Here is a 27,619-nt window from a genome sequence, read left to right on the forward strand (position 1 = left end):
TGTTGTCTGTAACACCTGGATTAGATCAATGCATTTCCTGTTCCACACAGAGGGCATAAAAGGAGCAAACTGAGCTCAGAAGAGGGACTGAAGTTCAGAATGGAGATTCTCTGTGTTGGTACTGTATCGATGTCTAGGCAAAATTTGTATGCTTTCTTATTGACTTGCTTCTTCAATAGAAGACAGGTTATTATTTTAACTCCAGCAAGTAAGAATGTCTCCATATGCCTATTGGACAACAACAAGAAGGAAATATGGTCCCCATGCTGCAGCTTCTTATCGGGAATTGTGGTCTGTAAATTCTAAAACATGTAGTCTGGATTATGGGTGTGATTCACATACTGTGTTAGAGTTCTCAGAAAAGGAAGAGTACCAGAGATAATGAGGACTACTGTCTTTTATTGTAATGCAAAAGCTGCGTTCTTTACTCTGTTGTATTTCTTAGCAGAGCAGGTTTACGTTATCAGTAGCCCTATCATAGCTGAAGGCATAACTTCTTTCTTTTGTATTTTATGATGCACGTGTCCTCTGAGATGTAGAATTTAAATCTCATTCATATCCTCAATGTTTCATATTGAAAACTGGGCACTTGCCTATGCTGCAGTTCTAGCATGCTATATTGAGGTAGCACCTTTTATATCATCTGGTTTTAAAGATCACAGTCAGATTCAAGTTACTTACAGAGTATGCATATGCTTACTTTATATAGGGAGCCTGCATGCTTAAGTGAAAGCTATGAATCTTTATGTAGTGGCCAAAAAGCTGTAAGTTTAGTACTGTGACAGTAGTGACAGACAAAATTATTCTGTGCACCTAAATCCTAAATTTGTGACATCTGCACTCTCTGCTTAGCTAGGAGCTTTTCCCCTCCATGGGGAGAACACGACAAATTGTATGGCTTTATCTGGTAAGAAACATTAAAGAATAGGGGTCCTATTTTGCCCTAAAGTAGTAATAATAATAATTAAAAATATATTTTTTGGCCCTGAGATGTCTTGTATGTTTACTTTGGCCATAACGTAAAGAAAGCAAATGAAATTATTTTCTGAGAGGAAATACTGTTACCTCTGCTGAGAAGAAAGGAAGTTGCATACACTCAAAGAAGCTTTTTCAAAGCTAATTATCTCAGCAATAGCTACAGTCTTAATGGGCAGGTCTTGCTTTTGGTCATTTAGGAGAAACCTTCAATAGCACTGCTCTTAGAAGAGTATTCTGCATAATTTTATTATCACAGCTAGGATTGCCTGCTAATTATTTAGCTGCTCTATGAAGAGTTTTGACACTAGTTTAATAAACGACTATGGATGCTACAGGTACTTTTGCTGGCTGTTCTCTAAAGGTCTCTCCTGCAAAAATAATCCTGGTCCGATTTTGATTTTGCTTGCACCAATCACCTAGTAGAAAAGGTCCATCAAAACCAGTCAATTCATTTTTGACCAATGTAGTCCAGAATGAAAACAGTAGTTTATATCTCGCTTTTGGTATTTCTGATAGGAATAGTACGTTCTTGAATAAAACATTAAATGACTGACTGTTGGAGTTACTGACTAAAATGTCTGGGTATGTTCATTCTTTTAAATAACTTGCAAATTTGGTGTTCAAAAACTAAAGCTAAATTTCACTTAGCCTCATTAATACCTTAAGAATTTCTCTGAAAGTAAAGGCAGCAACAAGACAGCTACAATGGTATATTTAATAGCCTCTGTGTTATTGCTGGCATTTTCAAATAGTTACTTACAATAAAGTTCATGTACTCTTCCTGGTAATATCTGGTTTGCCCCAAGGTATTGGCTGTCAGTTATGAACATATGAGGTCTGATTTTTAATCCTGGGCATGCCAGAATGCAGTGTTTGCCTGGGCACAAAGTTAGTTCTGCCTATAACCAGTCTTTTGCATGTATCTGTTACTCAGTGAAATGGCAGTTATGGCAAAGATGCAGAAATAACTTCATGCACAAACTTCTGAAAACCATACCAGCACTCTGAATAATGAACATTTGTATTTATTCCAGGTTTTGTGTATCCTGCCTAGCACTGGCTGAGGGAGCAGAAGAACTGAGTTGCACCACACATCCAAAGTAAGTAAGTCTTGGGTATAAGACCTGGGGATAAGGCGTGTCATTTTTGCTCTCTAGCAGTCTATTGAGCTTAAAATAAACACAGAGAAATAAATCATGTATAAATCATTTGGGAATATCTAAATATTAAGATTAGAGTTCCTTCGCGTCTTGTATTGCTTTTTATTCTTTCTATATTCTGAAATACATACTTAAACCACATACGTATCTAATTGATCTAGGCTAGTGAAGGCAAACTTCTGACTGGTACACCAGCATTATCACATCTCCTTACTTGCTGGCTGTCCATCCTCCTCCTCCTCCCTGCATCCTGGCCCTGCAGCTGGGAAGGCTGATCTGTCCTTGGGTGTCTGGGGAAGGGGAGTTTCTTGATATGAAACAAACTGGCAAGAAAATACTGATAGGATCTTCTGGTCACATAGGTAAAGCCAAATCAGAGGAAGCTCTCTTAGGTGGAACCCTTGCAGAGGTACATGTATGCAGCACCTGGCCTGACCACCCCAAGTCCTGCTGTGTCTTCAGGATTTAAAGCTGGTCTCACAGCAGTGGGACAGGGCTGGATAGCCAAGAGGTCCAACAAGCACCTCCTCCCTTCGGTCCAGGTCATGGATGAGGGCTTTTGGCTGTGAGGGCACATCAGCAACAAAGCGGGAGATGTCATAACTTCATAAACTGAAGAAAATGAGCATACTCAAGATCCAGGCATCTTAAACCAGCGTCTCTCATGATAGCAAGAGCATATACTTTAAGAATATACTTTAGTTTAGGACTTCCCAGAACAGTCTCCTTCCAAAGGAGAGGGTATTCCTATAGATGATGTAGACATGTAATAGTATTTTTTGTTTATCTATGGCTAAAAAGAGGGTGTATTAAATTACTCAGTAGCAGCTAGGATAGACGGTTCCATTTTGTCTTTATTAAATTACATACCAAAGAAAGTTTAAACCACTTCAGCAGAACAGTGAATCAAAGTTCAGAGCTGTTGCAAACTCCACTGATTTCAGCTGAGTTGTATCACTTTCACCAGGGTTGAATTATTTGTGAAAGCAAACCCTTCAAGGCTATTATTGTGGTAAAAGGAATGGAATCCTACATTATTTAATATATGATATTGTATCTGTTTTTTCTGCTTTAAGTCCCGTTCTTTACAAAAGTCTTCAGTTTAATTGGCTTCAAAGAAGAATTTGCCCACATTTAAGTTATCAAAACTTTAAGCAGAGCAGATAGGAGTAAAGCCAATTATTTATACTTTATTTTTAGTAGACCAAAATGATGAGAATATAAAAGGCAAAAAGATTAACCCAAACTGTCTAACGTTTTAAGGTCTCAAAAAAAACAAGATTAAGGTATTGAAAAGCATCCAAGTAATAAATCTGCAGAACCAAAATACACAATTTTAATATTTCAAAGAAACACAAGAGCTGATGGGCACAGATGCTAAGCTGAAACAACTTTAGCAGCCTTTTGTGTTTGTGGACTTTTAAAAATAAAGTGGTCAGATGTAATAAGCTGATGATGCAGTTTATTTCTCTGATGCCAAACCCAGTGAGGTGCTGGAGGAGGGTAAAAGGGGTTGGGAAGAAAAATGCTCCCAGCCTTCTGCCCTGTTGCTGCAAGCAATATGCAAAGCCTGTGCTTCTCCCCTCTTGGATAAAGCAAACACATACTGTGAGATGTAAGTCTGTTTAACTAGAGTGTCCTGACTGAAGTTATAGAGCACCTAGGTGCAATGGGCTGCTGGTGAGACCACAACCATCATCCCTGCCCTAAGAGAGGGTCCAAGCTTCAGGTCCATCCAAAGCAGGGCAGGTAGGTCCAGGGTGGAGCCCCACATACGGGAGACCATATGCGAATGTGCACCTCAGTGAGATTTATCTATTGCTTCTGTTTTCAGATATAAATGTAGTCACAAACATAAGCACTGGTCTGACACCTGAACTTTACCAATATCTTTTATTCAGCAGGTATGTTTTGGGGTTTTGTTTAAAATCATAGCTGCTGGCTTTTTGTGTGTGTGTGTATGGGGGGGGGAAGGAGGGTAACTTTTTATTTTATTCCTCTATAGCCCCACAAATGTAACTGAAAAATGAAATGAGATGATGAAATGAGATTATTCTAATTCTGAAAACCAACAGAGCTTTCCCTACATGTTGAATTTGGTATTCGTCTGTAAATCCGGTAGAGATAATTTAGTCTGCACACAGCAGGGAAAATAAATTCAGCTTTGCTCTGAAATTTCTGGTTGCATCCAGGACTGACAAAGTAATGCTCTATAAGCCAGCAATTTTGACATGGTGATGAATGGGATATAGGTGTAGTCTGAAGGATAGTGTTCACTTCCAAGGCACCACCTTTGCAGTCACTTTTCAGAGTAGAATGCTGTTTTACATATTTTCTTTATCATCAGGCTGGGAGGTGGTGAATCTTGTGTTTGCTTTTCCTCAAGGAACATCTCATATAACAAAAACAAAGGAATCAGACCCCCCTTCCCTGTAGCCTTTCTTTGTACTTCCTGCTGCCACCAAGAACCTGGTCATGTAGACAAAGGAGCTGTGTCCTTCATCCTGTGGTTGCAACCAACATTTGAGAAAATATGTTTGTCATTCTTCCTACCTGCAACTCCCATTCCTTCCTTTGTCATGTTGCCATTTATTTGGGGAAGTAACTAGATCGAAAAGCTTAGAAATGAGAGACGTATTCAGACCCAAGTGATGCATCACTGAACATGGCATCACATATTCCTATAAATTTATATTTAGCCTCTGTACTTGAATATCCCACTTAAGTTATATGGGTAGCACAAACTGACAAAGGTGTTAACTGATTGATTGGCGCAGCGGAGCAACTTCTATTTCATCCACGTCCTCCACCAGCTCTACATTTTCCATGCGGCTGGGCTGCCAATTCTCACACCTAACGGGTCAGCCTGTTATTTTCTCTTGCTTGAGCAAAATTCCATTGGCATTTCCAAACTGATGCTTGCACCCAGGCATTTCCTAGCTCAATGGGCAAGGGACTGGAAGGTGAAGGAGATCCCACATGGCACAGGCTCACTTACCAATTATTCTTGGAGGTGCTTCTTGCAGCCTTTCCAAGCAGTCCCAGGGCTCCCTGACTGTCATAGCCTTCTGACTGTTCTACATGTGTTTCATAGCTATTTTAGTTCCTATGGTTCTTTTTAATTATAGCAAAAGTGATGGCAAAGAATCATGGATTCCCTTCTCTAACATGTCTCCAGCCTTATCGGGATCTCCTTCATGGGTTATTTCCAGACACTGCTGCCAGCAGAGTGTTTTGAATAATGTTTTCCTTGTCAAAAGTATTCAACGCAAATCCTGGAGGCATTTGGCATTGACTGCACATGAGGTGGCTTAACACTAACAGATGAAAATCTAAATCCAATACTGTGCTGGAGCTAATGGCTCCAAAGAAAGATGAGGATATTCTGTCTGCTCTAGTTTGTTTTTTTGCAGTGCTGAGTGGTACGATCTGGAATAGGTATGGTGCTTCCATGGGTATAGCATATGGTCATAGATTATTAAGTTAAAATTTCAGGGATTTGTGTTTGTGAAATGAATATTCCATCCCAGCAGCCCAGCCATTTTGGAGGCACACCTGTGTATCCCATCACACCTTATGCTGCAGCAACATCAGGGAGAGCACATTTCAGGATTGCTGCCACACCATCCAGCGGTTCTTGCTCATTGACACGGGGAGAAGAAACAGGGCTGGTCAGTCAAAGGAAGGATGCAGTGGGCCAGGGGGGTTGTAATTTTCTCTGCCTCAGTCTGCCAGAGAAGTATGTTAACTCTAGGTTGCAAAAATGCGAGTTTGGCAAAGCCTGGAAAAGACAGAGGCTGATACATGACTAGTCTAGGCCATAGTCCTAAATGTTTTTTCAAGTATCAACAGAAATAGGAGGTAAAAATGTACTTCCAGTTGTTTAATAGTATCTGAGAGGCTCAGGACATTAATTCTGTTTTGTTAATCCTCAATTTTAGTCATTTTTCCTGTGCACAGAGAAGCAACTTCTACCAGTCCCGCGCATGTTTTTTTTCCAAGCATAAACTACAGAGACTATAACATACTGATTTATACTTGAAAAATCATTTTTTAAATGGATTTCCCAGATGTAAATTCAATCATCTGTTTAGCCAGGTGTGAGAATCTATCAGCTGTGTATGCAGGTGTCAATGCTTGAAAAATGATCCAGTTTACTCCTCTGTAAAGAGTTCTGCATCACCTAAGTCTATCTTAAGCTGAGTTTTGAGGATTTAAGTGGAATTTGAATGGGGCTTTCTGTGCTGAAGGGCCTTAGCATAGGGCAAATGCTTCATAAAGTGTATGCACAGATGGGCAAATTTGGCGGCCCATAAGTGAGGCTGGGCTGGCAGCCCAAATCGATAATCTTGCCCCAGATGTGTCTCCTCCTAAAATGTGTCTAGCTCTTGTCAGGCTCATTAGAGAGAGGTGGTTTTGGCTAGTCTGCCCTTTTTTTGAGTGAAAACATAGCATTTCTCAGTGTATTATCAACATTCCTAAACTGAAATATTTAATAACCTATGCTATCTAATACCTGACTTGGCTTTGCATTAGAAACAATTGCTTGCAAACTGTTTATCTATTGAGTGAGAATGATTAAAAGAAAATAAAAAGTTCTTCATATACTATTTTTGGGCAACAAAATGACCTTGCTGCTATTTTAAATATTTCAGTATAATTTATATTAGCTATAATACCATCAATAAGGCTGCTTGAAAATTAAGTGTCATTCTTGGCTTGAGATGCTGGGTGTGTTGTGGGACTGAATGCCATGTGCCAGAAAAAAAATTAAAACCAAAACCATGGTCAAGTAGCTAAATTTATGGAGAGAGCAAGCAATGTGGGCCTGAACAACACAGCAACTTTGGACAAACAGCCATGTCTACATCTGGGGAAACATTAAAGTCCCCATCAACCCCAACAGCTGCAGAGCTATGGTGGGGAGAACAGTGGCAAGATGACAAAGCCATAACTGATGCTGAAGGTGTCATCTCCCTGCCTGGTAATGCAAGTGGTGGCAAGCTCTGGGGAGTGGATGGGAACTTGCTAGCATTTATGTCCCCGTGTGTTGAAATATGGCGATCACCTCCCCTTTAAGAGGAGGCTAAGTTGTCTACCTAATTCTTTCACCCATTTCCTCACCTAAAGTCTCCACCCAAGTAGCTTTTGCCTCTACTTCTTCCAGTGCAAGTCAGATTTTGTTGAATGTGGAGGACATTATGTACACCATGCCAGACAAGGCCCCTCTAAGGCATTAATGCTTCCTTATCTCTGCTAGAAATCCCTCCCGTTTCATCCCAGGAGAACATTTTGCCTTTTTCACAGCTGCCTCACACTGATGGTTTCACGATCCTCCTGCGCTCCACTAAGACGATGTGAATATTGTGGGATTTGGCAGTGCTTCCCAGCTCCTGGGTCCAAGAGCAGGACCTGGACACATCCCAGCTCTGTGCTGGGATAGGATCTGGATGTGTACTTGAGACCTTTTCCTCCTACCTGTCTATACCATACTTTCCATGAAACTAAACACAGAAATGCTGGCCAAAACGCAGCTTCAGCACAGTACATTTTGGCCTGTCTAGATAATCAGAGAACAGGATCTTGGAAAACACTGAAGCTTATATCAGTTGTTCAGACACAGCCATATATACTCTGTCTTTTTTATTATTTATATTTACCTCAGGTGTCTATAATAGATTCCATTCTTTTCAGCTGATCCTATTTGACATCTTCTTTTTTTCTCATGACACCTGCATGACATAAGATTCTGTCACTGCTTTTTCTACAAAACAGCAAAATCCTATCTTTTCCCTCAATTTAATCTATGTATCTTCTACTTTGCTTGTGACTTTCTCTTCTCTGAGGCTTCCTGAATAACCATCTGCTAAAATTATTTTTTGTACTTCCATGTAACCTGGTTACTCTACATTTTGAACAAATCCACCATCAGTTTCTTCACACACTATCAAATTTCATCAACTTCTGTTGCTTTAATATGCAATCTAGACTGACATTGTATAGCTGACTGCCTTCTTTGTACAGTAACCTCTTCATAATCCTCTGCAGACAACACTGCTTAAAAGGTTTTCTAAGTCCAGTCCATTTAGTGATTTCCATCTACTTTTAGAGCATCTACAGAAAATCCTACTTCTTTTGAAGTATCTTGAAAAATTGAAACAATAAGGATACTAGGAAGTATGGTGCACTGCTAAAAATATTCATGATCTTAATGAGCAAATTGACCTGCTCCTAGAGCTGATCCCTTTACCCACTTGCAGTGCCAAGTCTAAAATTAGGACATAAATCCTTTGAGGGAGAGTTGTATTGCATCATATTTGGAAGTGAGATACATTTGGTTTCCAATGTATCATCCTAACAAGCATAGCTAATCACTTATAAAAGTCTATTGCTAATGACAGTTGTTTTCATTGTTTTCTTACAGACTTATCCCATGAAGGCATAATTCTGCTTTTTTTTTTTTTCCCCGAACAATTTCAGAAACGTTTTTGTAGCTCTGCAGTTGTCTATATTTTTGCAAAGTTGGTGAACCCCTAACCTTTTAGCATGCACAAAAGGTTTGTGACATTGAGATTTATGGTGCAAGCCAAAAAAAAAAAAAATACCTCTGGCGGTATGCAAAGTATTCAGGGGGTTAGGAAAATAATAGCTTCAATCTATATGTAGCAAACAGGTTTTAATAAGTTAAAATTCCCTCAAAAAAAGCTTTAATTAAAAAGTAGTAATGCATTTTATCTACAGAAATAGTTTGGAAAGCATTTCCCTTGTGTTCACCTTTTTGCTATCATAAATACTTGTGAAATATTGCAAGAGAATTTTCAGGGTGCTTCAGACATGTGGAAGTAAGATACCATGTAAAATCTCATGCAAAGTTCTGGAATCACAACATCACCAACCCACTCAGACACTCGAGTAGTATAAGAGCTAAGATGTGCTGCCATGACATCGCAGATTTTTTTTTTTTTTTAAGCTTCAACTCCTCAAGATGTTTTGCTTCTCTGAAATTTTCTTTAGCACGAGTGAAGGGTGAATTTCCAATATCCTACATAAAGGTCTTTTACCAGAACTTCCAGTAAAGTCAATGGGAGTCCTGTGGCTAACCTGTCCATATAATGCACTTGAAGTCTGGGGCTAAATGTCTGACTGCTGCATGTCATACGTGTAGGATTTTTAAGAGCATTTTTTTTAAAAAAACAACAAAGCTAAAATATTTTGCCAGGAACATAAGAACTTCAGCACACTAATCTTTTTCTTTCTCTCTTTCAATGATCCCGCCTGGATCAAGCAGGCAACACTAGAGGAGTCTCAAGCTCACACTGCTGGAAGGACTTAATTGCCCTAGGGGACAGAAAACAGAATCCAGCTACAAAGTTTTGGTCTCCATCCCAGATACTTAGTCTATTAAATGAGTCAGGAGGTTACGGCTGAAAAGAAATAAGCCCCTCAGCAGAAGTACATTTTGCAATCTGCTCTGTTTGGAAAGGTGCTGACGCAGAGTCAGGCTGCCAGCATTGGGAGATGTACTGATCGCTGTTGTACCAGATGGGTAGGGGCAGGGGGGACAGGAGAGAGGAAACGGACATTTGCAGGCTCATTGAAGAGGGCAAAAGTCGTGCTTTTCTATACCTTTTAGATACTTGCTTCTCCCCCCAAATATTAACATACGGTTTCAGCAGGATATGACTGGAGACCGTAACACTTTCCCGATGACACAGGCTATTGAGTTTCTTTGTGACGAGGCTAAGGAGAGTGGGAGGTCTTGTAGCTGGGAGCAGAGGTCTAGGAGCCACTCAGTCACTTTGTCACTTAGGGCAAGTTACTTGACCTTTCTGTGTGCACTTGAGCCGTGTCAGATAAAGTGGCTCAACACCACAATTTCATGGAATACCAGAAACCTAATCTGAAATAAATTTTCTTTAGTTCATTGAACAGGTCATCTGTATAATCTTAAGATTTCACCCGTGTTAACTAAGCTAAAAAGCTGAAAAAATCATCAGTCCACTTTCTGAAGTTGGTACTACCTCTAAATTCTAGTAGACAGAACACTACACGTTTAAAAGAAATAAAGAATATTGTTTGTACAACACAAACAAGGGCATAGAGTAGCTAACTGAATTGTAACTCAGCATGTGTAATTGTATGTTCTTAATAATTAAAATTTGATGACTTGTAATCATGCAAATCTAAAATTAGATGATTCTGAAAAAAAAGGGTCTTTATAGATTTTTCAGTCTAAGTAGTTTGTGACTGGAAAAAGTACATAATTAGGTTGCCATCTCCTTCCAGTTCATTCTGTTATTATTAGACTATTAAACTATCTGTGTCAGCAGATAGTTTAGCTATTCTGAAAGAAAGCATTGGAGCATTTGAATAATTCACAGACATAAAAATATTGCAGTTCTTGTTTTTCTTTTCTTGCTTAGGTAGTTAAGAAAATCATAAATCTTCAAATATCATTCTTGCTTGAAGTGCTTTCCCTTTGCTCTTACTGAAAGGGTGGATATGTATGCTCTGGAGCTTTTAGCTGAAACTGCTCACAGGAATTGCACAGAAATTGATTTGAGGCCACAGCGTAGGTAGAAATACCTCTTATAATTCCATGGATGTTTTTCGTGAAAAAAAGGAATGGATACTAGTTTGGCCTTTTCAGTTTTTTTTTTTGTTTGTTTTTTTAATTTGGGGGGAGAAAAGGGAGAGTGTAAAAAAAAAAAAAAATCAAAAGAGAAAAGAAAGATTGTGCAATATTTGGGCTTGGGAAGTAAAGTTCAATAACTGGGCTCATGATGTAGATACACAGCCTATTTTTAAAGTAATTTTTCTCCCATTATTCACAGTGAATGTATGCCTGGTACTCACTGTGAGGAGTACAATCAAATGGTTGTGTTGATTAATGTACTTGCTGCAACCAGCTCCCTAAAAATCAAAACCTCTTATTCTCAAGTATAAAGAGCATACTATTTCAGTGGTTGAAACTGGTTCCATATGAATATGCTTATGTACCAGACTTACATGGTTAAGGTCAATTTTAAACCTGCAGTCCTTCTCCATTGGGGCTGCAATTGGAGTAGAGGAGATAATACAAAAATTTCTGTGCTGCTACAGTACAAATAAAAGTGCTATGTGTATGTTCTTAAAAAAAAAAAAAAAAAAAAAGGAAAAAAAAAGCAACACATGAATTTCATAAAGGAAAAGCTTTTTCTTCACTTTTAATTTAAGCAACAAATATATTGGAGAAGGTGTTTCTTCCCCCTCCCCAAGTATTTACTTCAGGTCTTGTTTGCTTACATCAGTATAGCCTCCTCTTTATGTTTCATACCAGTAAATGTATTGTGTAGAAAATACTGAACAGTAGTCATGTTGCAATTGTAAAATGCAGACCTGGCTTGACCTGTTTGATCATATAATGTGTTTTCCTGACTCCTACAAAAGCTTTTGCAGCTCTGCTCCTCCTGATGTCTTCTGCCCATAGTTTGGTGGCTTCAGTTAGCAAAAAGCAAAAGTTAATAACAGGGCCATCTTGTCAGCAGCGTGAGTTAAAGAACATGAGATGCTCATGCATCTTTGCTTTGCACATATGGCATTTTCCATGAGTTCTACTAGTCAGCTATTACTGTGCAGCTGAAGAACAGAGGTACTGTATACCTTGCAGTTACATAAAGCACTGCTTGTTTTATTTTCTAGTAATGATCCCCGTGCTTCTTTCATGGGTTCAAACTCTTTGTTAAGATTGGAAAATTGTGTAGGTTATGTTTTCAAATTACCTGAAGGCTCGTAAAGAGTAAGTACCTGGGGTATTTCTGTTCACAGCACATAGGTCACTAGAGGAGGTGTGTGTTGGGGAGTCAATGGTTTTCATACCTAAATATTTGTTCCTTAGGCCAAGAAAAGATCACAAGAGCAGCTAGCACAGACTTGTAAAACACACCATTATGCATCTGTTGAATACTCTATGTCAAGACCAAAGACTTCAGTTAGTCTATATATTAATACTCAAAAGCATAAAACATGACTTTGCAAGCAAAGACACAGCTGTGGGATTACTGGTGGAATGGATCATGGCATGGCTGGATGGATCCCCTGGAGGGTTTCTTCCCATCCTCATGCAGTAGTGAAAATTTAAAGCCAGAAATGTCTCTACATATCTGACTGGTGGGAAAAATAAATAAGTCTTGTGTTCTCAGTTAGTAAATATCTGAGAGTAAATATCTAAATCACTAGTGAATATTCAGGATACTGAGAGGATTTCTGTCTTACTAGATCCCTATCCCCTGGGCTCAACGCCTTTTCTTCTGCTGTAGACAGTATCTGATGCTGGGGGGAAGAAGAACAAAGCATTTATTACTCATGCAAAAATAATTCTGCTTGACCTCAGCAGAGAGCTATCAGGAAAAGGATTCAATTACAGTTGTTCTGCAAATACGTAGCCATTCGATGTGAAAGTGCATTGCAAGCAGTGCTGTTTTTCAGAGTGAAAGTGAGCAAAGGTGATAAATTGAAGGATCTCATCCCAGTCCTAGCATATATACAGCCAGAAGAAACTCCTGTAAACTGATCAAAACATTTACAGCAAGTTATCTGATCTTACATCAAATCTCCTCAGTGATTCTAATGTTTAACCTTCACAGCTTTGAAGGTGTCCATCTCAAGGCTGCACTACTCTATCTTTAGCTCGAAGTCACTCTATGGCTTTAATAAGGAAGTCTTAACAGCCTTTGCCACCAAACCTCTTGTTCATGCATATAATGTTGTTAAGACTTGCATCATCTCAAAAAATAATATTCTAATTCTGAAATCTTTGAATTCTCATTGATCCTAGCTACATCTCCCTGACATGCAAACATGAAACCTGAACACAGTGTTTAGACAAAATAACCTATCATTGATATTCCCATTAATATATTTATTAAATATATTTAAGGAAAAGAAGCTGCAATTGATGCAGAATTGATGCTTTGTACCAGAAGCTCATGTGTAGGTGATTATCCATAACATCCCGTAAATCCTCTTCTGAGTCATAGCTTCTCAAGACAGTCCACTATTCTGTGCAAGTACAATCTGTCTCCGTGTTTCCCAAGTGTATTACGTTGCATTTAGTTGATTCAGCGGGATGTGTTTTTAATACATGATCATGTTACCCAGTGAGCAAAACTGTTCCAAGTGGTAATCTGTACTCCTCTCTTGCTGCCCCACTAATCTTTGTATCTGTTGCAAGTTTACCAGCAATCACTTCAGTACACTGTTCATCTCATTTTATAAAAGTCCTGAATAACAGAGATCAAGGATTAGGCTCTGACAGGCCACTAAAAGAAATTTATTGAATCTGTTGTGGTACCTTCTTATGGGTATGTCTCACTACCATTGGCATTCAAGGTGAATTAAGGACTCAGGTTTCTGCAGAAAGTGTATGGGCAAAACACCTGGGTGAAACAGCTGTGATTCTTCCACTTAGGAGCATAAGATTAATAGGAGAGAGAAAGAAGACTATATTCACGTATATCCATATTCCTGCTTCGATGCACCTTGTTTGGATGAAATTCCTTTTGCCTATGGATGTCTCAAAACTGAATCAAAGGTAGGAAACCTGGCTGTGTTAAAAGCATCAGTCATTTTATCTTTTCTACATGTATGGAGAGGAATCTTCCTTTAGGCTTCTAGTTTGCCATCAGCTTAAGCAGCTCTTTTTTTAACTGCCATGTAGCAGTGCGGCTGGCTTTACAGATGTGCTTCCCCACCTCTTAAAGTGGATGACTATCAGGATAATTTAATTTTCTGCCTTGCATACTCAGTGAAGTGTTTTCAAGTGTACAAACTGTCTCAAACATAACATGTATAGTTAATCAGCTCCCACAGGCCAAGTCTGGAGTTCTGCGGTACAGGTATTTTTCAGTTATCCTAAAAATCTGTTAAGTGTTTATTTTCTGTAGCCTTCTGCAATAGAAAGAATGAGAGGAATTTTAATTTATTTTAATCCTTTCCTTACTAAGTTAAGGAATGTAAAGTATGGAAAAAAAGAATCTGCTTTCCAGAAAACAGAATAAGACTTCTAGGAATGGATAAAAGAGAAGAGCTACTTGGTAGCTCATCAATCATGCAGTTGTAATCAGGCCTCTGTGATAATGTCCGCCAGAATCTGACTATCGACAGAGTTCAGTGCATTGCCAAAGCATCACACACCTCTGTGCTTCAGTGCTAGCATTCTTTGCTCACTGTGGCCTAGGAAAAAATTAAAATGACTTTTATATCAAACCATCACACACCTCCTTTGTGCTTCAAAGTGAACATCCTTTGCTCACCATGGCTGAGGGAAAAATAAAATGACTTTTATACCAATTGCTTCAGCCTTTTTTGCCGTAGGTCCCACAGGGGTGCTTCCCTGTCTTCCTTTTGTTGCCTGGCACCACGTGTGGCAGGAAGCAGTCTCAGCAGTGTCCCAGCTGGGCTCTTGGGCACTGTATTGACTGATGAAACTCCAACCACCATCTGCTCTGATACCCTGACCCCAACAATTCCCCATGGGAATCACAGCCCAGGACTAGCAGCACAACCAGAGCCTGGGGACTAGAGGGCATCAGGGCAGCAAGGGAAAGCAGAAACAACATTCCTACTTGCAGTGTTAAATTCAACACTTGGAAGATTCAGTGCTGTTAGCTGACAGAAAATAGATGCTGGAAAATACTTCTGCAGCCAGAGTGTCTAAGTGCATGTTGGTCTCCAAGCTAGTGATGAATGTAGCTAGGCGAGGGAAACTTTTGGGATTGGAACCTTTTTTAGCTTACTGTAAAAGTGTCTAGCTTACCAGGCTTTCTAATGATTTAATACATCTTTACTTTTAAAACAGTAACTTGTGTGAAGAGTATAAGGTTATTTTTGGTGTAGTGGGCTTACTTTCTGTTCCATGAATGTTTTAAATAACAACTCAAGAAACAGCTTTCTTCAACACTCCTTAGAAATGGAACTAGAACTTATCAGCAATTCCAAGTCACCAGGAAAAATATGGCTAATTGTCTGTTTCATGTGTTTCCTGGAAAGCATGCAAACCTCGCACATTAGTTGAAGTTAACTCCTTATAAACTAAACATATGCAGTCAAATTTCTTGGACACAATATCTTAACAGTGAGGAAATGTGCAGGAAAAAAAAAAACACAACACATTGAAATTAGTTTTATATACAAGCAGAGATGATAACTAACTGTTGTCAGGTGACCTTTATTAAGACAGATACTGCACAAAAGTCCTCCTTGCACCCCAAGCCAGTGCCTTGGTCAGTCAGGTAAAATCAAGTGTCTGAATGCACAACACTCCCAGAAAGACATTTGCTTTCATTTGTTCTGTGTGGTAGTTATGGAGGCTGCAATAACAAAAGGATTACATGGATGTGTGATTGGATATTGCAAAGGGTCTTTACAACCAAGCAGAAGGAGGTACTTAATTTGTTTAAAAACAAAAGCTCATATTCTGAAGAAATCTACAGCACAATCTGTGTGAAGCCCTAATTCCCCAGTTCCATCTGTGCTTCCACCAGTATAGAGAATTACTGACCCTAGCAATGTCCCAGATGGCAGATAAGGATGCAGAAATGAATTGCTTATTTTATTAACTGTAGCTACCTGGGGGAAGGGTGTATGTGCGCGTGCCTGCTATACTCACTGTCTTAGACTGAAGAAAGAAAACACGCTATGACAATTAAATCCAATGACACTATCTTTCACAAGAAAACTTGCTATTTAAAAATAACGTCAGAAGTGTGCTTCTAATATCTTCTCTTTTGATGTGACTGGCTTGGAGAAGCATGTGTGTAAAGCTGAAGGACTGAGTCCTCCATGGCAGGAGATGAATTGATAAATGTCGCATCCAGGAGGGGTAAAAGGCTATTTCTTTTGTGATTTTCACCTGGGAGTTGAGGATTTCCATGAAGTTTCATTCTCAGAGCCTTAATTAAATACCTAGTCTTTGCATATAATTATTGGAGAGAGAAAGTCTTCTGCATATGGACTATGAGTCTTCCAAGGAGGACTTTTTGATTGGATGGGAATGTCAGTTCCTGTTAAGTTCTCTGTTCTCTGACATGAGATATGAAAAGGTAGAGTGTGAATATGCTGCAAGTTCTTTCAAGGTCTTCAGTTTCAGGAAATAAATAAATAAATAAAATAAAAGGTAGAACTGATGTGAATTTCACAGTTTTGCCATTGACAAGACAGATACAAAGCTGTTTCATCAGGCTAAAAATGATTTGCTATTTACTGACAATGTATTTGGAAAACAATATAAAGCAAATGTTTTCTTCTAGCTTTTTCAAATTGTTTCAGTGGTGAAAGAGAAAACAATTCATATGATGTGAGTCAGAACCTGCAAGTTTCATTAGAGAAAGTGAGTTTTGAGTGAGAAGACAACATGGACACACTGTGTCTTACAAAGTCAATAAATATAAAGACCAGAAAAAAAAAAAAAAAGTGAGAGGGGAAGACTATGAGATATAATCTGCTGTAAAGCTGTACTTGCCATTTGATAGCCTCTGAAATGAACCCATGGTATTTTCATGATATAGTTTAAAATCACCCATTCTTCTTAGTTTACAGCCCACATCAACACATAAAAAGGCACTTACAAAAACTACTTGTATTGGATAGGGGAGCACTTTTTTTACCCATCAGACAAAAATAAAACATAATAGAAATGTTAACAATAAAGGCATAAAAATATTTTTTTAATGAGGGAAAATATCTGTGATGGGACAAAGAATTGCAGTGAGACTGAAACTTGTTACTGTGTTTTTTGTAAAAATAGCATATGTAATCTTCATCTTACTGTGATTTTTGCCTAGTATCACACTTACTCTAGAGCCGTATACTTTGAGGATGAGTGACATCTGGTAAAAAGCAGCACTCTGAATTAAGATTGATTTTGACCAGTCAAAACAAGGCAGATTGTACCGTGTAAATCTCTTTAATGATTACAAGTTCAGCTGATGCAGGATGGATGCCAAATGTTAGTATTGTGTTCAATGAATACTTTAGTGTAGTATTTGCCTGATGGATCCCACAGAAAAGACATATGAAGCAAACAAAACCGATGAACTTTGGCCTCCCTTTACTTTCATGGAAAATGGTTACTTTTGCTGGAAAGGTTTTATCTTAGTTTACTCTCTTAGCAGAAAGTGGATTTTTTTTTTATTTTTTTTTTAAGCTCAAGCTTTCCTTATTGAAAACAACTGTACAGAATTTAAGCAGAAAGTCAGAGTTTAACTCCCTCATGCTGTTCCATGCTTCTTTGTCTGCAGTCACAGCTATGTGATCAACAGCATTTTAGTTGGGCTTGACAGCCCCCAGAAGAGCAGACACGACAGAAATCACAGAAGATCTTTTGAGACCCCTGTTGAGAGGGAGCTGTTTGGAAAGTGAGAGACCTGCACAAGTGTTTTTTGTGTACATTGTTTTCATATATGGAACATGTAGGAGAAGGAGGCTGTAAGGTCTCCATGGGTGAGCAGATAATGTACATGCGGGCACCACAGCAGAACATTTTCTAGGATCCTCTGAGACTGGGAAATTCTTTCAGAGCACTGTGCATGTGCTGTACGCACCACAGAAATATCGCTAGACTGGCAGAGATGCAGAGGTACGGGGAAAAAAATATTTCAGCTGAAACAAAAAGTAAATTTAGAATGGCTAGAAGGTGTTTAAAATTTCCTTGCACTAGGATTAATGCAGTGTTCTCTCTTCCATTGGTGACAATAGGAAATGTTTTAAGGCTAATGCAATGACTACCATATGCCAGGAGAAGGTGGCACTCCAAAGGAAGTATTACTGGGAACAGTAGGGTGAAACTGAGCAATAGGGAATGTAGGCTAAGCAGCAGGAAAAAAAAAAAATCTGTTTTGTTAAGTGAACAGTGAATAATCAGTTGAGGAATATGGCAGAAATTCTATCCCTTGAGTCATAAAAGCCATAAAAAGATCTCAAATGTGTTTATGGGGAAACATCACCATGATGGTATGAAAGTGACTTGACGGTAATTTTCTAACTGTAGACTTTCTTTGGTTCAGAAAGACCAGTCCAAGTAGACTAAACTTTAAAATTGCAGTTTAATATTTTTTTTCTTATTTATTTAACTTCAGTTTTAGGCACTGAAGTAGATGCTGGTATCAAGTGGGCTTTTCGGGGGAGGAGTTTGTGCATAGTCAAAAACATATAGGTTTGTGGCACTGGCATATAGGTTTGTCTGGTTATCTGGGATTTGTCACTGTTTACTGAAATAGGACTTTTTCAGATGGGCCTTTTTCCTTTGTCACCTGTGAGAGAGTCCCTCTGTGCATCCCCAAAATGAACCATACCATGGACTGGCCCAGATAATGTGCTTCTCATTGTTTAGGGGATTACCATACAATAACTGAACAGTGACTCCTGCCTTTACTAAGCAATGGGGAGAAAGAGGCAAGGTCCTTCTAATACAAGGAGTAGACTCCTGTTTAAAGTGGCAGAAATGCGAGCAATTCATTTTGAGAGAGACAAAATAAAAATCGAAGGTAGATTTAATTATGAGAATCTGATTTGTAAATAAGCTTTGAAGAAGAATGCATAATCAAATTATTTACCCATATTGTCATTCTTGATGATTTGGTATTTTGTTTCCTGATCACAACTGAAAATGGAGCTGTCAGCTGTCTCTCTTAAGCATTGTGCTAGGGTGCTAATGATCATATCAGAGCCAAACGCTTTATACATCAGTTTAGGAATGTGTTTTCCCACATGAATTATTTTGTTTGTCCAAAATGATTGATTTCACTAAAAAAAATAAGTAGCACAGCTGCTTCCAAAATCTGCATGAGTGTAGAATTAGACATAAAATAGGCTATTAATGGTTCCTTTAGCCAAATATCTTCCTCAGGCATGAGTACAAGAAACATTGCAATAGCATTTATGACATCATAAAGAAAGATAATGAATATGTGATTTTGCATTTAGTGGTTTTATTTCTCCCCCACATAGGCCGGTATATAGCTCTTAATTGTTTTTGTTTGTTTGGGGGTTTAGCCCAGTCCTCTCTCTCCCTCTCCCCCCCTTTTAATTACAAGCTTGATCTAAATTAATACGGTTGTTACTATCATGTACGCCAATGTCCATTTGTGTTAGGAAAACTGTTCATGCCATTCTTTTCTTTCTGGATTCATGACTTCTCTTAAAGAATCACGCATTCTTTATTGTTGAGTGATGCCCAGGAAAGTTTGAACTACAGGAAAAGGTCAGACTAGTTTGTTTTCACTGGTATTTAGTCATTACTGGAATAACCCATTAGGAGTTGTTCAGGAATTGGATTATCGTCTTGGGAGAAAAAGAAGGTTCACAATGATCGTTAGTTTCTCTGAAGCCTTTCTGTTCTTCTGCAATGAATGCCAAGAGATTGAAGCTAGAAGGGAATGTGCAGGGTCTGTGGAATATGGGAATACTATGAGAGGTACTAACACTGCTCCACAGAAGTTAAACAAAGCAGAGCTGCCTTGATGAAACCTGGAGTCGTCTAAAGAGGAAAAAGGACAGAGGTTATAATTGCACAACTGAGCTATGCTGATAAAGCTACCTTTCAAAAACAGCCATGTTTTTTTTTTTTTTTTTCTCCACCAGTGAAATCTCTGGAAAGCCCTAAATAATTGACTGTTCAGGAGCCAGCAACTGAAATAGAAGTTGGAAGTGCTGTTTGCACAGGTGGCTGGCCTACTGGGAGACTAAATGCTTACCCTGTCGCCCATATCAATTATTCTGAGACTCTGTCTGTTTAATGTCTGCCAGTTTTGATAACAACAAAATCCTTTTAGAAAACTGCTGATGCAACATTTATCATGCTATCTTTATAGGACTGATTTTATTTCATTCTACTTTTGTGAACATGTGGTAAGCTAAGGTACTGGAGGAGTTGTTTAATTGGCTTGTCACTTCATGTCCTGACAACTACCTCAAATTCTAAAGTCTAAAAGTATACAAGATGAGACACCCCATGGCTATCTAGTTTGGTTTACTTTAAAAACGCGGCATGGGCTTCTGTACAAACACTGAAATTCAACTGTTCATCCTTGCAGTTGTCAAGGGACTTACCTGTCTGCAGGCAGACTTCACTGCCTGCTCCAGACACTGCAGTGTCTCATACCACACACAGAGATTTGCTTGAAACGAAAGCTGTGACTTTTACTAGCTCCTCCCTGTGCAAACCAGCGTCTGGGACAAACCCTTGGAGATTTCCCCAAATAAGCAGATGCTGAGACCACAACAGACCTTAAAAGGAGGTAATGCCTCATCTTTCCACTGAGATCCACAAGCAGCAAGTGGAAAGTCCCCCTTGGAGCAGATGAGACTTTTGGTAGCATTGCACATCTGCACTGTGTGGTTCTCTTCTATGGGAAATGCATATGCAACTATAAATTGCTAGCTCTCCTATCTAAGGAGGAAAACCAGGGAAGAAGAAGAAGAAACAACAACAACAACAACAACAAACAAACAACACTGTACTTCACTTTGTGACCTCAGTGCCAAAAAGTGTACAGATTTTTGGTTCCGATTCCTGACTGCGAAACACTTAGGTTGCCAGCTCTGTGCAACTTAGAGCAGCAATAGGGAATCAAACAAATGCCACCCACCAAGTGTTTGGACTCAGCAGCAGCTCTGTTCCTCTTGTTACCTCAGTTAACCTAGACCTGCTCCCTACCCAAACTGTTTGTTTAACCTAAAGAATAATAACTATCCAGTGCTGCCAATTTGTCATGTGGGAAAAGTTATTCAGCCCCTTTCAAGGAGCTCATGGGCCATAGCCTTGGAGAAAGCATGCAAGAAGAGAGAAGTGAGAAGCAGGAAAGCCCCAGCAAAGGAAAAATTGTGGCAGAAGAATGCTATTAAAGTCTATTAACATCTTGAAAGAAATTTGAGATGCCATTTTAAAGTTTCACCAGTCATATAAGGAGTCATATGCACCAGGACAAGGGGTGAGGTGTTGATTTGACATTGCTTGCCATGGGATGGAGGCACCATAGGGCTGCCACTGCAGAGAACGTTTCTTGTCAAGGCTTCTCTATACTGAAGGTTGTACTCTTGTTCTTGTTGCAGTGCACTGTTTGCTCTTGCTCCCTACCCTGATCCCAAAGGCCTTTTTACTTGGCTACATAGAGTTGGAGTTAATCTGTTAGGGGCTGGAGAAAATGTATGAGCAAAGGGAAGATGTGGAAAGCAGGGCTAAGGAACAGAGAAGCCGTAAGTAAAAAGGACTTAAAATGTGTTTGAGTGGTTTCTTTCCTTAAAGAAAGCAGTTATATTGGAGCCTTCTGAAGCTGCTGATATGAATCCAGCATATACAGGCTACTAGAAATGCAAAGAATAATCCTTTACTTTTATTATCCCCAAATCATATTATTCAAAGAAGTCAAAGTGGAAAGATATGGGGACTGTGGCAAGCCAGTTAGTGTACTGGCAGATATTTTTCTCCATTAATGGGAAACTTAGAAAAGATGATCTTCTACAAATATGCAGCATTTAGGAATTCACAAGTATTTCATGCAGTTATTTATTCTTCTTTGTTCAGACTGAATGTTTAGGGAGGATTTGACAGACTTTTATGAGATGGAATACTACCATCATCCTGAAATCCTCAGCCACATATTTATGGCTAAAGAGGGGAACCTAGCCTCTGCTGATGTTTGTTCTGCACACCGCCCAAATCTTTGCATTTAGACAAAGTATAATGGAGATTAAGTGGTAATGTTTTCCCTATAATATTTTGTTTTCAATCCAGCTCCCTTTTCACAAGGACCCATTCTTTACAGGCTGTCATCAGGCTCATGCAAGTTAGGAGTGAGAGCACACCTACCTCAGTGACTAATCTTTGTCTTTTAGACAGGGCTGAGTGTGTAGTCTCCAGGTCAGACAAAGCCTATCCTCAAAGGAGAATGATTCGACTTGTGGATTTCCTGTATTTTCATATTGTCTGGGAGCTAGTGTCAGCACTGTGCCTAGTTACCATCAATCCACAAATTACATCGTTAGAAGGCCGAAAAGTCCTCTCTCGCGATGTTGTTTGGTTTAAATTTCTGAGGCAAACTTTCTCATTGGTCTGTGATAGTCTGGGCAGCAATGACTTTTTCTTTGTAAATCATATTTAAAAGTTCAACCTATAATCAAGTGAAATTAGAATAATGTCCTCCAATGTTTCTCTATGATAGTGGATTTTATGCAGTCACCAGTGACTCAGTGCCAACTGGTCATTTCTAATCATTATTGTCCAGTTGCTCTGCAAAAGAAAAGCACATTTAGCAAGTAGGTGAAATGACCAAGAGCTGAAAGAGTAGCACCCCTTTTTTTTTTTTCTTCACAGTTTACCCTTCTGATGGGACAATGGAGTATGTTGGCATTACCAGTGACTCTGCATTGTTTTGTGGAGAAAATAAACCCTGTTATCTCAGACGCTTGAGACAAAGAGACAAAAGGAGAATCTTATTTGCAGTTCTGGTTTGGATAGAGATGCCTAAGTACAAATTGGAAGAAGCATTATGGCCACAGACAATCTAAGCTGTAAAATAACAATTTGTTGATGTCAAAACTGGATATGTAGAGAAACATTGCCAGTGCCTGTTTTGTGCTTGATATGTATGATCCTGGATATTTTTCCAGAGAAAGAACAGAGTCCTCTCTGTGTATCTTTAAGTTTATAAACATGTATATACTGAATCATAGAATATCCCAAGTTGGAAGGGACCCACAAGGATCATCTAGTCCAACTTTTTCAGTATTTGGTACAAAACACCAAAAAAAAAATATCTCTGCGTGTATGTGTTATATACAATATGCTAGCCTTAATAACAGATGCATTGTGATAATGATGTCTGTATGACAAATTGCAGGGTCATTTGATAATCTGAGTCCTCCTGGGATAAAGGGCACTCACTTTTGACCTCTTCACCTACAAAATGTTTTTGTACTAGGACCCTTCCTGGGGGACTCAAACCAATGAGGCTCTGCCTAACAACAGCTGCCTTTGAAAATTAACCAAAACATATCCATTGCCCCCATTCACACAAGGTCTTCATTTAAGATAAATACATTGCTCTAAACTGGAGTGTACTGCAATAGTTGGCCCTTGGTTTATTACAGGTTTCAGATCCAACAGACCATTGCCTTTAGTGCTAGGAATTTGTTGTATCCTGGTCTGGTTCTCATCCATTTACTCTGAGCCTATCCATGATCTCTCTTGTGATCTCAATCGTTCTAAAGCACAACAGAGATTCTAATGACCAGTGTGCAATCTGGAAAGGACGAGACATTTATGTCAGCTGTACACGTTTTTCTATTTCTGAAGACTGTTCACATATTTCACTGGTACAGGAGTTCACAAAAGAAGCACAGAGAACAAAAGCCTATAAAACATATTTTGAGCTCTCTAAAGAATGTCCAAAATATGGCTGTTTTAAAATGTGACATATATAGAAGACAGAGCCATCTCATTCAGTATCCAGTTTTACTCTTGTTTGTTTAGTTTGACTTACGTGGCTTCCTTGTGGACGTCTAGTCTTCATAGAAATTTCACTGTTTCTGCCAGTAAGACTTTCTAGGCTGCTCTCACAGTGGGTGGTGTAAAGTACCCACTTACAGCAGTATGGTTTTAGGCTATGATCTCTGTAATAGAGTGAAACAGAAGCTTTCACTAGAGAGCCTTTAGAAGATATAAATCAAGCTATTGAAAAAGATGGGGTTCAGGTGATGGGCACAGTAAAAGTTCTAATTTATGTGTAAGTTCCACAGGCTCACAAACCGCAGTGCAAGGAATACAGAATCTCCTTTACCATAATATAGAATCTCCTCTCCATAAACTCCTTTATGTTTTTACCAGTTAGATGCTTATACTCTTCTCTGTTACTTTCCATTGGCAGAGTAATGTACCACCAACAGTCATAATTAACAATTATAATGGTAAGGATGCATGGATGGAAGCAAATGTATATCTTCTCATGAAAACTCCAGTGATCATTATCTGAATTATTTTTAATTCAATTTTATGGGTTTTAGAAGATGCATTTGAATTTTCAGCTCTGAAAGAAGTGTTAAAGTCTCACAAAACCAAGCATTTCTCATGTACTTTTTTTTTTTTTTTTTTTTAATACCATTGCATTCTGATTATTATTCCTTAAACTTATTCAAAATTTTGGGTTACATATTACACATTTGCTAGGTAGTGAATTAGAGGGAGTTGATCCTGTATAGATTAAAGCATAACACATTCAAGTTCAGCTTTTAAATCTTGGTATCACACAGCTTTTACTTGCAATATGTTTTAATGTAAGAGGTGTCAGATTGGAATAGATACTTAGTTTTCCATCCACCTTTTCACATTTTAGTGCTAGTAGGAGAGGATCTTTCCTGTTTCCTCACAAAGCTTGGTGTCAGCTCTCTAAAAGCCTGTCACAAAAAGAGGTTTGTTTTTGTATTTCAGAGAAGTATCTTTTTTAATGAAATTGCCTAATAAGCCCTTCAAGGAATCGGCAGTAACAGAAACTAAGGAAACATGAGCGAAATTCATTATAATTGTGACAAAAATCAAAGGCCACGCATGCTGCCTCTGAAAATAAATATTGTAACATGTAATGTTCTTTATAATTTAGACATTCTTTCTAACCCTTCTTTAGGATTTCATGATATTCCCAGTTGCCACATCCATTTATTTGAAATAAAAATCAGGGAAATGCCCTTGCTTGCTCTATTCTGCTATTGCAATTTAGCTTAAGGACAGGGGCTCACCCACTGTGCAGAAGTTAGAAATATTTCAGTACCATGCCCTGGGCTGCAGCATAGGGAATAATGATATTGCTCTGAAAACCCCAGACCAGAAGCATCTCTGGATGTCAGAAACAGACTTTGGAAGGAATGCAATGGAAATTTGGAATGTCACTTGCTGTACAGAAGATTAAATGTTGAGTGGCTTGGATGGGTTGGGAGATCATTTTCCTGTGATGGGGAGACCCAACACTTGCTTCTGCTGTCATGCAACTCCTGTAGTTTGGAGTGCCAGAACTTTGTATGAAAGAGGATGGTATCATTACAAGAAATGAAGTTATAGAGAGAGGTGATTTTACCTAAATTGTCAAATGCTAAGTTTTTGATTTTTGTTTTTCTTTTCTTAATTATACAAAGAGGTATTTCCTCTTACTCTTATTTCATCTTGTGTAGTATGCACATCTACACTATGATAGATAGGGGCTGTTCTCTAGCTGCGACTAAGCTGCAAAGGCTTTATGGGGTGGAGCAACAAGTCTTTGAAGACCTTTTTCTTTTGTAGTATGCTGAAGCTGACGTTGCTTGCAGTGCCAGAAAAATAACTGAGGACTGATTTTCAAAATGAGATGCACAAGGGCAGTTGTGAAATGTTATCTTTCATCCTGGTATAAACACATAGACAGTGACTAACATTTTTCTTCAGCATCCATTATGTGCTTGGTTAACCTTGTTTTCACAGACAAGGAAAATATTAATTGGCTGTCTACTCATTTATTCATCCCCTAACTGCAGATGCAGCTGAAGTAGCTACAGTCCAGGTTTCAAAAACTAGGTTCCTAGAGCATTTCTAGAAGCATTTCTATAGAGTAGTTCTGATGTTGATCACATACCTAGCATGAAGACAGAAGTGTGACCGTGACACTTGTGCAAACACATTTGGAATGGCTGCTTTTTAATTAGTGACTGTGAGTGCAGCTTGCCAAATCCTGGGGCCTCTCAGTGAAGAGGCAGTTTTATTAAGGTCAGCATCTAGTCATGTGCACTGCTAAACATTCGCCACTTCTTGATTGCCTACTGAAAGCTTGCAATCCTGCAAGTTTTCTCCATCCACATCAAGCTGAACAAAAATGTCTTGTCAGGCAACTGCAGAAAATGAAAGCAGTGTAAGGAAGGCACTGTGAAAGAATTTCTCTTCTCTACTGTCCTTCCATAAAAATGGTGCCTTTTAACTTGGCAGGACTTACAGCCAGTCTTCTGTGAAGTTATGTCAGCTAAAGCCCTTTTGACATTTCAGCAAGCAGAAATGATTTAGTGTTGTTTCCTTATACTTTATTGGAACTTAGAATATCACCCATGCTCTGTATAAGGCTTGCTTTCTGATGTAGATAAACCACTGGAAATAGTTAGAAATGCACATAAAAAATAAACCTCTAGTGTCAACCTAGTGATTCTACATGTACACTTGCTTTTAACAATTTCTACACTAATTTTCCGGAAGAAATTTTAAGGAAAACATGCTCTACTTCCCCAAATGGCTTATGCTAAAGCAATGTCTTTAGAAAAGAAATTGAGGAAGAAAAGGTATTTGGTCTTCAACTTCTGTTGTCTAAGAATGTCACAGTCAGTTGAAGAATAAGCAGTGAAATGAAAATACATTGAATTAGATGTTTTCTGGGGCCTTACTTTTTACAGTTCTTTTGACATGTCTTCTAGAGGGACTTTGAGGGATTTGGGAGTTGTCATGGTGATTTGTGGATGCCAAAACATTCAGAAAACCTTAGGGATAAGATCTTAGAACAAATGTTTTTGTTTCTGAGTTTTGGTATGGTCAACACAGAATTATTGATGTTTGTGAGGTTCTTGAAGAACAAAGTATGCATTATGGACCATAGTCATGGAGTAGCTTTATTTTTCTCTGTTTCGTAGTGTCTGTGAATAACTCATCCAGCTGAAATGAAACAGTGAACTAGACTGATGGGAAACACAGTGTAGGCAGGCTGTCGATACAAGCAATTAGCGAAGAAAACGATGTAAAATAAATTTTTGCTCTAAAATGAACTAAATCATACAAGAATTTGCATCTGGAAACATCTGAATGTCTTCATTTATTGCTTGTCTTGCAGGCCTGGAGGCATGAATACCAAACACAATGGGAAAAGTTCTGAAGTTTCTGTAACTAAAAGCTTCCAAGAAGTGCATGGAAACCAAACTTCATAATACTTTCAGTAGGTTTCTAAATGCAATAGCTTCAGAGAAAGAAGAGTTGGCAGCATCTAAGAGACCAAATGTGTCTCAGAAGATATTTTGCAAGCATCTAGAATAGTTGGGCAGATAAAAAAAATTCAAGGGAATAGAAATGCATCCTCAAAGAGAATTTGCAACAGTATGGAAAATGTAAAGACTGGCCTGTTAGGTTGAAACAGTTGAGGGCTAAGTTGCTAGAAGAGATGGCTGATGTTTAGTTTGCAAAACTAAACAGATTGGAGGAAGACATAAGCAATTGGAAAGGGGGAAAAAAAGAACTATTAAGTCACTGCTCACAAACCACTGGGACTAGAACTCCCAGCCTGGCAGCTTCTAGCTCTAATTTTCAGCTTGTTAGTCTTTTCTTTTTGTAATGTTTCTGTTATTGTGATTTATAAATAGAAACCAGCCAGTTCCAAAGTGTTCTGAGCAAAGGTTTCATAATCTTGACATTTTGTCTTTGGATGTAATTTGTGCATAGTGAATAAATAGTA

General features: G+C 38.7%; 1 long non-coding RNA gene across 3 annotated transcripts; it reads left to right on the plus strand.

Annotated features, from left to right (window-relative positions):
* On the plus strand, nt 1-27,619 carry LOC137855958 (uncharacterized). Of its 3 annotated transcripts, none has more exons than XR_011096087.1 (3): nt 1-291; nt 2,013-2,078; nt 7,399-8,227. It is a non-coding gene; the product is annotated as an uncharacterized lncRNA (long non-coding RNA). The 3 variants fall into 3 exon arrangements; XR_011096088.1 differs by lacking the exon at nt 7,399-8,227 and adding an exon at nt 2,501-3,917; XR_011096086.1 differs by lacking the exon at nt 7,399-8,227 and adding an exon at nt 27,005-27,619 and having other exon boundaries at nt 2-291.

This window comes from Anas acuta, chromosome 4 (genome assembly GCF_963932015.1).
Source record: "Anas acuta chromosome 4, bAnaAcu1.1, whole genome shotgun sequence".
NCBI lineage: Eukaryota > Metazoa > Chordata > Aves > Anseriformes > Anatidae > Anas > Anas acuta.